At 35.5% G+C, this 10,896-nt stretch overlaps 1 non-coding gene across 1 annotated transcript; it reads right to left on the minus strand.

Moving 5' to 3' along the window:
• Positions 1-2,488: 2,488 nt before the first annotated feature.
• On the minus strand, positions 2,489-2,560 carry Trnaa-cgc. The gene has a single exon. It is a non-coding gene; the product is annotated as a tRNA-Ala (tRNA).
• Between the last annotated feature and the right edge of the window lie 8,336 nt (positions 2,561-10,896).

Genomic DNA, 10,896 nt, shown 5'->3' on the forward strand with positions numbered 1-10,896 from the left:
ATTCATATTTGTAGTATGGCGTTATTTGTAGCTAGTTTGTTTGTATGTCTGTGTGATTCCGTAAAACTGGGTTAAAATCAATTTTAGGAAATAAGAAAATATAAAATTTTTATTCGACCAATTGCAGCATTTAAAGGAAGAAATTACAAAAGTTTGTAGTAGATTGTATTAAAATGATAATTTCCAAAATATTCTTTTTTGTGAAATATTTAATTTATTGTAAACGTATAAAATATGTTATGTTTTATTTTCAAATAGGGAAATATTTCATTTTTAAAATTATGCCCTCTTCGCTTTTGAATCTATGAATAAAAAGAGTTTGTAAAGAAAAAATATAATCCAGTTTTTACAAATCTACAGTCTTACAGTTTAGAAGTTTTCTTAGCAAATGTATTGAGTAGCGATGTAGTGTAGATCTAGTGTACTAGAGCGGTCTCGATAGAGTAAGCAACCACGGTGTAAGACTGCGTTTATACTTGGTAATTAATTATACAATGTTTACTCGTTATATTGACTCGATTAATGTTTAAAAATTATTTTTAAATTATTTTGCACATTTCATACAATTTACATAAATACTTTTTTTTTAAATTTGAAAACAATGAAAAACGTCACGACGAAAGAAATATTGAGGTTGAATTTAAATATACAAAAGCGCAGATAATAAATAATTATAGCTTATATTATATTTTAAGTTAACAATAACGTAAAAGGGTAAAATGCTATAAATAATACGAGTTTATAAAAATATGTTAAGGAACATCAATCTCGATAAATCCGGATCGCGCGCTACTACCTCGATGATCGTTTTTTGTATTTACATACAAATACATCACTTAAATATATAATGTCCGTATCGAGATTGGCGTTATCGATAAATTATAGTAATCGATTGTTTGTTATACCTTTATAAATCGTTTTTAAACATCGATCGAGCGGTTTTGATACCCACGTATCGGTGTATCATATTTTTGTTAGTGCAATTTTAAATGAGTGTGCAATGTATGCTACACTGACACCAGCTATATGTACATATTAACCCATTTACTTGTTAAATGTAAGTATAAATAAGATTTATACGTTTAGTTGAATTTTCATTAAAATATTAAACCGAAATATAGTTTTATTTCATTTTATTACTATCACATTGTTACACTTAATGATCGGACTGGTAGGAGTGGTTCACGTACTAGAAATATATAAAAGCTTATCAATTTTTATCTAAAGACTTTGAAGATCTAAGATATTTGAAAGAACAAATCCCCCAACAAAGGTCACGTAGCAACTTAATCACCTTTATACGTACCTATTACAATGATACCGAAACAGAATAAGATTTCAGTAATTTAATGACCAATAATTACATTTAATTTCTGTCACTATTTCATCAATTTAATTCACTCAATTTGCTTAGAACTTATTTTTTAATAACCCATAGTTACACAGTTTACGTACGTGAAATAAAAATAAATAGAGAATGAAGAACAGCGCTACACAGAGCCGTAAATTTCTTACCGAAACGAAAAAAGGGAATTCCTATGTAATATGTAATGTTTCTTCCGATTTTTGATCATAGGTACTTAAATACTAAATAGTACCACAACGTAGATTCTGATCTGTGATTCTGTTCTGTCAGTAACAGTTTTTTGTTGCTATGGCCGTGAGCTGTCGTTTGTTCAATTAAGAGTTGATAGGATCTCTTTAAAAATTCTTGCAGCGAGAAAGTGGCATGAGATTTATTTGACCGATGTGTTTAAAAATGATAGATAACTGCTACGCTACCTTCAGAGAGATGTTGTCAAAGTTATATTGAATACATACATACATGTTTTACGTGGGGGCAATGGGGATTGGGTTGGCAAAGCGCTTGCGATGTTTCTGGTGTTGCAGGCGTCTTTAATCTACGGTAATGGCTTACCATCAGGTGAGCCCTATTACAACGTACTCTGTGGGTGAGCCGTACGCTTGTTTGCCGACCTAGTTATATTAAAAACAATTTTGAATTCAAGTTAAGACATCGGTTCATCATGTTTTCTTTAAAAAAATTCTTTTTTAGAACCTGTTTTATCTTTAGTCTTAATTTTTAAATATTTTTTCCTCATAAAAATAATTTGTAAAATATTGTAGTATTTCTTAAAGTCTTCAAGATGGCGCACTTCAAATATACTTTTTGTTTGCTCCTGGTCGTACATAGATGGCGCTGCAAGTGTCGCTCACTCCATTTATGTCTATATAATAGCTGTATCTTTTTGCAGTCATTATTAAGAATTATGCTTTGCTTGAAGGAAAAAAAAAACTATAACATAAAACATTCTAGAATAAGTACAATATACTAACTATTTAAAACTACAGTTAAAGATAAACATTAAATATCGGCATAAAGTTGTAATGTAGATTTTAATTAAGAACCTTTTAAAACTGCTTAAAATATTGTATCGTCCTTATGGGAAATAAAATAGTTCTCTAGTTCTTCAAAAATAAAACGGTTTGGAGGTGCTGGGATTTGAACCCAGGACTTTCAGCATGCGAAGCAGACACTCTACCACTGAGTTACACCCCCGGTACAATAAGTTGTTAAAGTTACTTTTGGTTATTTTTAACATTAAGCTATACCTGTGACTTCGTTTGCAATTGACTCCAATTTCATGAAACCTATAAAATAACAAATTTCAGCTTAAGATCACCCATACGTTGAAATGTTTATGTACATTTTAAGTTTCATGTCATTTTGGCTTTATCATGAGAGTTATAGACTATAGTGTCTAGAACTTTCAAACTAAAAATCTTGAAATATTGCAACCAACAACGGACAACGCATTATTATCGCACCTTAAATAAATGTAATAGTATAGGTATAGGATAGTATAGGATAATGTAATGATAAGGCTTTATATATGCACTTAATAAGATAGGATTAGTCATATAATATATTAATAAAAATTACAAAAAAAAAGTAAAATGGATAAAAAGATTTTCTAAGAACATAAAAAAAGTACCTACTAACAATAACATAGGTTAAGTGTACATTGTAAGTAGCAAATAAGTGTACATATATTTTAGCTAGAAAATAAGTGTACATATATTGTAGTTAGCAAATAAGTGTAAATATAATAAAAATAATAACTATAAAAAAAATATATGTAGAATAGTCTTCATCAGCGGACTTACGTCAATTTTTAGAGATTGTAAGGCTAGCTATTAAGTTATCTAAAGTTGAAGTGAAGTACCGATGCATGTTTAAATAAAAAAAAATGGAATGACAAAAGCACGGGCATTATAAGCCTGTGGATATATCACTTACATAAAAAAGCGCATTATTAAATTACTGGTAAGTATATTTTTTTAATTTCATCCCTTTTCCTCTCCATTTAAAGTATTCCATATCCTCTCTTATATCTTCTGCTCATAATATGAACTTAAATATTGTCCAGTTTATTTAAATTCAGTCATTAGTTTCAGCGTCATGTGCGGCTAAAATACAAATAGACAGACCACATAAAACAAAAAACTACTTTTTTGGCATCAATATCGATTATGAAAAATATCTTCAATGTACAGAATTGGACCGGGCGTATAGTCTAAGATCCGGCTTTGAAATCAGTAAACTCATCACGTAGGCTATCAAACTCATATTAAACATATATTTATAAAAAATTAAATAATACAATTTAGAACATGTACCAGTAAAAAAGTGCACGCAAATATTTAAAATTAAAATTGTTAATTAATTTTCGAAAATAAATTTCATTAAATTGTTTTTTATTTATGTATTTTCTATAAGTATTAGAATGTAGACATATGTATGTTAGTTTATTATACATCTACAGCACCTACCCAATTTTGATAATAAGTTTCCTTTTTATGTCTGGGTTATCTGGAAGAAATGGCCAATTAGCCATAAGTCTGTCCATTGTACTTCACTGTCTGTAACTATTTTTATGCTTTGTTTGTAATATATTTGTGGTGTACAAGAAAGAGTATTTCAAAGAAAATTTCAAGAAATTTAAGATTAAGAGATGTATTTCAATAATATTTATATATATATACTAGCTGTACCCGCGAGTAACAACAAAGCAAAAACAAAGTTTCCCCGGCAAATTTCCAGTGAAACTATCATCAAAATCGGCTTAGCCATTCCGTAAACCTTTCTCTTGAACCCTCTCTCCTTTGGTGAAGCCGTATGAAAACCCGTTCAGTAGATTTTGAGGGAATCGATCACATACACTTTTGAGGACTTTGTTTTATAATACACTAATTGTTGCCCACGATTACGTTCGCATGGTTATGAAGATATGCATTACTATTAAGATGTTTAACGCAAATTGTTTTTTTTTATTTCAGTCACTTGAAATGCTTATCACACTGGGTAACTTTTTAAAAGGCACAATTTAGTATAATTTAATAGTAATATTTATAAAACCTCCCTATACACCACATTTTTAGTTTTATTTTCAGGCTGCAGTATAAATAACCTATCAGGCGAACTTATAGCTGCTGTATATGTTTCATACAAACTATCAACCACAATAGATAATATAAACCCCCTTAGCGGTGGAATATCACAAAATCCGTTCTTAGCGGAAGTCTACTAACTATATAATCTACCTCCTTGCCAAATTTCAGCTTTGTCCATCCTGCGTGGATGGGACCATCCAGCGGGTTTTGAGTTCTCGTGATGAGTGAGTCAGTGACTTTTCTCTTTTATGTATATATAGATTACGATGCATTATTTGGACAACTTCTAACCATCTATAGAGCATACATTTTAAATTTCAAATCTCTTACTTCAAAAACATTGGACTGTTATACAAACTTCCAACCCCCTTTTTATCCCCTTGGGGTTCTAGTTTCGTAAAATCCGTTCTTAGCGGATGTCTACGTCCTATAAGAAGCCTACCTACCAAATTTCAAGTTTGTAGGTGTTATAGTTTCGGAGATTTCGTGATGACCTTTCGCTTTTATATATATATAAATAGATATATAGATTAACTGACCTCACAAACGTTGTTTTGCCATATATGTTATTAACTCCTTTAATCGCCTTCATTATAACTTAGGGGTATGAAAAATAGATGTTGGCCGATTCTCAGACCAATCTGATCTCAGACGCACACGAAAGTTCATAAAAATCTGTCCACCCGTTTCGGAGGAGTATTTTAACTAACATTATGACACGAGAATTTTATATCTAATAAATAAATTACGAAATATGACACAATTGAAGTATTTTATTAAATACTAGCGGACCTGGCAGACGTTGTCCTGCTCGAAAAACAGCTACTAAATTTGATAGCTTACATACTGATAGCAGCGCTACCTACCGAGTCCAATTGAGATAAAAACTACCATATCTTCCAAGTCTGACAAAATTACAGATGCTTAAAAAATTTAATGAAAATTGGTTCAGTAGTTTCGGAGTTACATACTGATAGTAGCGCCACCTACCAGGTCCGATTGAAATAAAAACTACCCTATCTCCCAAGTTAGACAAAATATAGATGCGTACAAAATTTGATAAAAATTAGTTCAGTACTCGTAGTTTCGGAGTTACATACCACCAATAGCAGCGCCACCTATTGGGTCCAATTGAGAAAAAATTACCCTATCTCTCAAGTTGGACCAAATTACAAATGCTTAAGTAATTTGATAAAAATTGGTTCAGTAGTTTCGGAGTTACATACATTTAAAATTTTCATTGTTAACGCCCACCCCCGTAATCCTTATTGTGCATGAATTACCCAAAAAGCCGCTCATCGATCATTTCTACATCACATAGGTATAGAAGATTCGTACCAAATTTGGAGTCGATAGTTTAAAAAAGGGAATTTTCCATTGTTAACGCCCCCGCAACAATATAATAGGTAATGTGAAATCGCTAGTTAATACCATTTTTACTGTATGTAAATTAAATTAAAATGCGGTCTACGAATAAGATCAATTTAACCATTAATAACTTACGTAAAATGCTCCCTAATATATTATTTAACACGAACTTTATTGAATAGCAATAAAGTTCAAATTGACTCTACATTTTAGTTAGAAAACGTCTGTATGGGAAAAAGAAAAGGGCGGTTTTTAGGGTTTTTACGGAAATTATTCGAATTTTTCTCGCCGTAAAAACCATCCTTGGACTTCAAAGAACATTAAAAAAAAGAATTGTTAAAATTTGTCCAGGCGTTGTTGAGTTATACGCTTACGAACATTTTTTGATTTCACGATTCATTTTTATATATAGGTAAGATTATTATATATTTTTATTCTGTAAAATAATACACCAGTGTAATATTTTTTATTATAATAATTGAAAAGCATCGCTTAAATTGTATAAAACTGAATGCTATTATCTGCATTATATCAAGTCTGTGTAGTAAAAATGTTGCTTGTTATATTTACTTATTGTTAATCTCGTCGTAATCGAATTATGATGCAATGACATTGAGTATGTATAATTGTTCTCAGTGCACGCGACGCACTCGACGAGATCTCGGTGGATGAGCCGTATCGATCGTTTATAATGTTAAATCCACGTTACATCACTGACTGTAGAAGAATATTATAATATAACAATTCTAAATCGTCTTTTAATCACGTAATGTTTACAAATTTTTCAACCCCTTACCATTCCCCGGTAATATGTGATTTTAAGAATTAGAAATTTTATCTCTGAAACGGCTGAACTGGTTTTGACGGGGCTTTCACTGGCAGATAGCTGATGTAATAAGGAGTAACTTAGGCTACATTGATTTATCAATTTATTTATTTTGTAACTCAGCGAACTGCACAATATTTTTTTTTAAATTCCACGTGAACGAAGTCGCGAGCATAGCTAGTATAGAATGTAAATAAATTATTTATAAAAAATGTAAACTTTAAATTCAAGTATGGTATGAATTTTGAACATTTGGGAAAATGAAGCATCGTTACAAAAATGTCCAGACAGACGTAAAGGTTAAGACTGTTTGTGGTTTGTTTGTTTGTTTAAGGAATCGCGCATTTAATAAAAAATAAATACACCTAATATCTCATTACAAGACACACAATCATACTTCTTGTGGTATTTCCTGATTTTTTCGAACCCCTTCCTCCCTTTCGAGCCTCATAATGATTAATGATGATCCCTTAGAACGTGTTTTATTTGAAACTTAATCAGAATTATGCTTATGAGCCGTTTTGTTTTTTGTCATTATACGTAGCTAAATATATCTTAACATTTAAATGTACATACACACATACGAGTTCGTACCGGTGATGTCGTCTGCATTTCATTAGTAGGTATATTAATCTACATACCAAATGTCATCAAAATCTGTTCAGTAATTTAGGCGTAAAAACATAACAGATAGAGTTAGTTTCACGTTTATAATATTTGTATGGATATTATTATTGGTATGGATGAGAATATGACCGTGACTTCGAAGGAAACGCACATTACTAAACACGTGTTGCTTATAAAAGCCGTTGTTGCTTAATATTCGTGTTATTATATATCTATTCAATAAAACAGATCTATAAAAATTTATTCCGAAAAATTAATATTTAGAAGAACGTATTACGTAAGTGAAATAAGTATATCCTAATAGTGGAGACGGCTTACTTCCACTGTAATTTTTTGAATTCATTTTTAGAGTTCCGTACCTCAAGAGGAAGAAACGGAACCATTATAGGATCACTTTGTCGTCCATCTGTCTGTAAAGACCCTTTTTCTCAGGAACGCGTGGAGGTATAAAATTGAAAGTCATATCAAATACTCAAGTCTACTGTCTCTTAGAGCTGTGACAAAATCTAGTCTAGTCTAAGCCAACGAAATCAAAAGATACAGCCGTTTATGTTTCAAATTTACGACACTCACAAGGAATCAAAACCTACAGGTTTTTTTTTTTTTTTTTTTTTTTTTTTCTCTAATCCTCCGATATAGGGGTCGGAGCCTGTATTTTCTAGATTCTCTTCCATACCAGTTCTCGCATTTATTCTTCTCGCACTTTCATTCCGCATACTTTATCTTTCTAGCATTCATCATCTTTCGCACACAGGGTGGGTTCCCTCTACTTTAAGTCCTAATTTCTGCTATGATTACCTTACTTTACATATTTATTATATTTCACATGGGTAAATAATTTGGCACTCTTGGGTTTTAACATTCTTTGTTTTACAATGTTTATTATTTCTTAATTTCTAGTTATTACTATTAAATAGTCTTAATGATATCTATTATCATTATTACAATTTTCTTATATTCTATTTTTGCAACACAAATTTTTGTTCATTCTTAATAAACTAAAGGGTCTTAATCTAGTATTATAGGATCTTAGTCTTATATTATTATATAGTAATTTTACATATTCTAGTCTAGCGCTATGTTATTAGTACATGTCTTTCATTACACTTATTAACTACTTCAACTCTACTCTTGAATTTTTACCTATTTTACAGCCTATTCTTAATTTATATCCTTGCCCTAAACTTATCCTATCCTTATGCTATGCTATTATCTTATATGCTAATCATATAAAAATAGCATATTTGCCTGCGTTCTGAATCAGGGACCATTGTTCCACTTGCGACCTCATTTAATATTGCAAGGATACAAATCATCCTCCGTCTGAGACCCTTTGTCCACCAATCATGCACTGTAACCCAATGCCGAAAACCTGCGCAGGAGTCGGTGGCCATGCACTCCCCTCTTGGTCTGCCGGAGTCTTGTCTCGCAACAAACATACAGGTTTCTTCCGAAGCCAGGACCCCCGCAGAGTGTCTCGCGCGTATGTAGCCAGGGAATGGAGACTGCTTGTTTGCACACCACTGCGCCGACCATCGTGCCCTCAGGAGTACGCGACTGTTGACCGCGCTAGCTCGTCCCATTTATTCCTGACTGGGCAGTCACTGCTGAAGGCGTTGTGATCTAGCTTATCCAGCTTTGCTCTTCGGCAGTTTCTGCAGGAGGGCGGGACGGCCTGCGCCCAGTCCGAGCACTCCGTCTTCAGGTGCGGGCCGCCGCAGTGGCTGCACACGTCGACCGACTCCACACAAAACTTCCTGCTGTGCCCGTAGCCCAGGCATCGGGAGCACTGCACCAACGGGGACTGGTCCTCAGCTCTCACCCTCTGGAGATCGATATGGACATACCCTTTATGGGTAATCCTATCCCAGAGGGCGGGCGAGGTCTCCAGAACCACGTGGGCCGCGTGCGGATTCCAAGCCCGTCGCCTGTAGCGGACCCTAGCCCTACCGGTCTCCTGGTCGAGGCCGCAAAACAGTTCCGGATTCTGGTTCCTCAGGGCCTTCAATACGTCCTCGTCAGTGTTAACTGACGAGACGCCCCTCAGAACCAGAAGCGGGTCCCTGTTACTTACCTCCTCGACCAGGAGACCCTTACCTTTCTCTTCCACTCTCATTCGCGCTTTATTCCTTTCTTCTTTCGTGCTGAAGGCCATCACTATTTTTCTATCCTTGGCCTTCCGCACTTTCTCGACCTTAACCCACCCCTCTTTGGCCTCCATTGTCTCCCTTAGCTGGGTAAGGACTTCCTCACCCGTCAATAGCTCGTTTGCTGACGAGATCACCAGCGAGTGTGAGGCAACCGGTCTCCTCGGCGGAGATCCGGCCGCCGCAACACTCGCGTAGGTTCTCTGTTCGACCACCGCTTCCTCCTGTTTGGTCAGTCTGTCCTGTATGTCTTGGAGACGTTTTCCGTTCTCAATCAGGAGGCGGGTATGCTCGTCCAGTTTCAGGCTCAGCGTGGAGTCGAGTGCCACTTTTGGCATGGTTTCGGCAGCCGATGCCGTCGGCGAAGGCCCGCGCAGCGAGTGCTGCGAGTTCTCCCTGCTGGGGTTGAGTACCCTCACCTTCATCGCGTTTATAATTTCAAGCTCGGCCTCACTCGCCTCAAGCATCTTATAAAGTCCATCTACGGCTTCACAAATCATCTCCTTGTATTCCCGCTTCAGGTTTTTGGAGCCTGTTGTCGCCATCTCACACTTGCGGACCAACTCATCGGCTGCCTTGATCCTCGCTGACTTTTTAGTTTCTTCCACGGTTCGCTGAGACAATCGGCGGGGACCGCACAGTACACCCATTTGCGGCGACTCCGGAGTCCCCATCGCCTCAGCTTTGTCCTTGGTGTATATAGGAGTAGGCCCTTTGATAGGGCCAGTCCGTAGCGGAAGCCTCGGGGCTGCCCCGTCCGTCGACCTCCTAGTTACCTTCACCGGTTTCGCAGACCGAACATATCGGAGGCGCGTCACAATACGTAAAATAAAAGAATAAAAATAAATTATTATAAAATCAATATTCTATATATATACAAATGGTCAATATAGGGCAAAACAAATATTTTTGTTTAAAGTTAAAAATGTTTACGGGAACGGCTCGTAAAAAGTCGCTCCCCGATCAAGGAGGCAGGCAAATATGCCCCGGTTCCTATATAACTTAATACTAAACTTAAATTATGAAAATGTAGAGAAAACTCTACCTTTTCGTCAAGGACTCTACGTAGAGTCACCACCCACAGTCAGCGTTATAGCTCTTCCTGAGAGCCCGTCAACGGTGAAAACCGCGTCGCTCTACGACCAGCGGTTCCCGAGATATCCTATCTTCTAACTTCAGGCTTAATTAGCCCGAAAAGACCCAAGTTCCTTCTTTAAAATAAAGAAATTCGATATTTCGGGAACCGCTGATCGCAGAAACCCGTGCGACGGCTCTCCGTAGTGGCCCCGAGCTGCTCCGTCCACTCCCGGTCCAAAAAACAGGATCGGGAGGTTGACTCCACGTAGAGCCGCTTTGTGCTTCCAGGCACAGGTCTGTGAGCAGCAATATTAACCTCGAAAATCCCGACTCGATACGATTAAAAATAACCGAGTTATTGCTGCTCAAAGTTTTTACAAATGGCGACCAATATGG

The sequence above is a fragment of the Melitaea cinxia genome, chromosome 1, assembly GCF_905220565.1.
Source record: "Melitaea cinxia chromosome 1, ilMelCinx1.1, whole genome shotgun sequence".
Lineage (NCBI taxonomy): Eukaryota > Metazoa > Arthropoda > Insecta > Lepidoptera > Nymphalidae > Melitaea > Melitaea cinxia.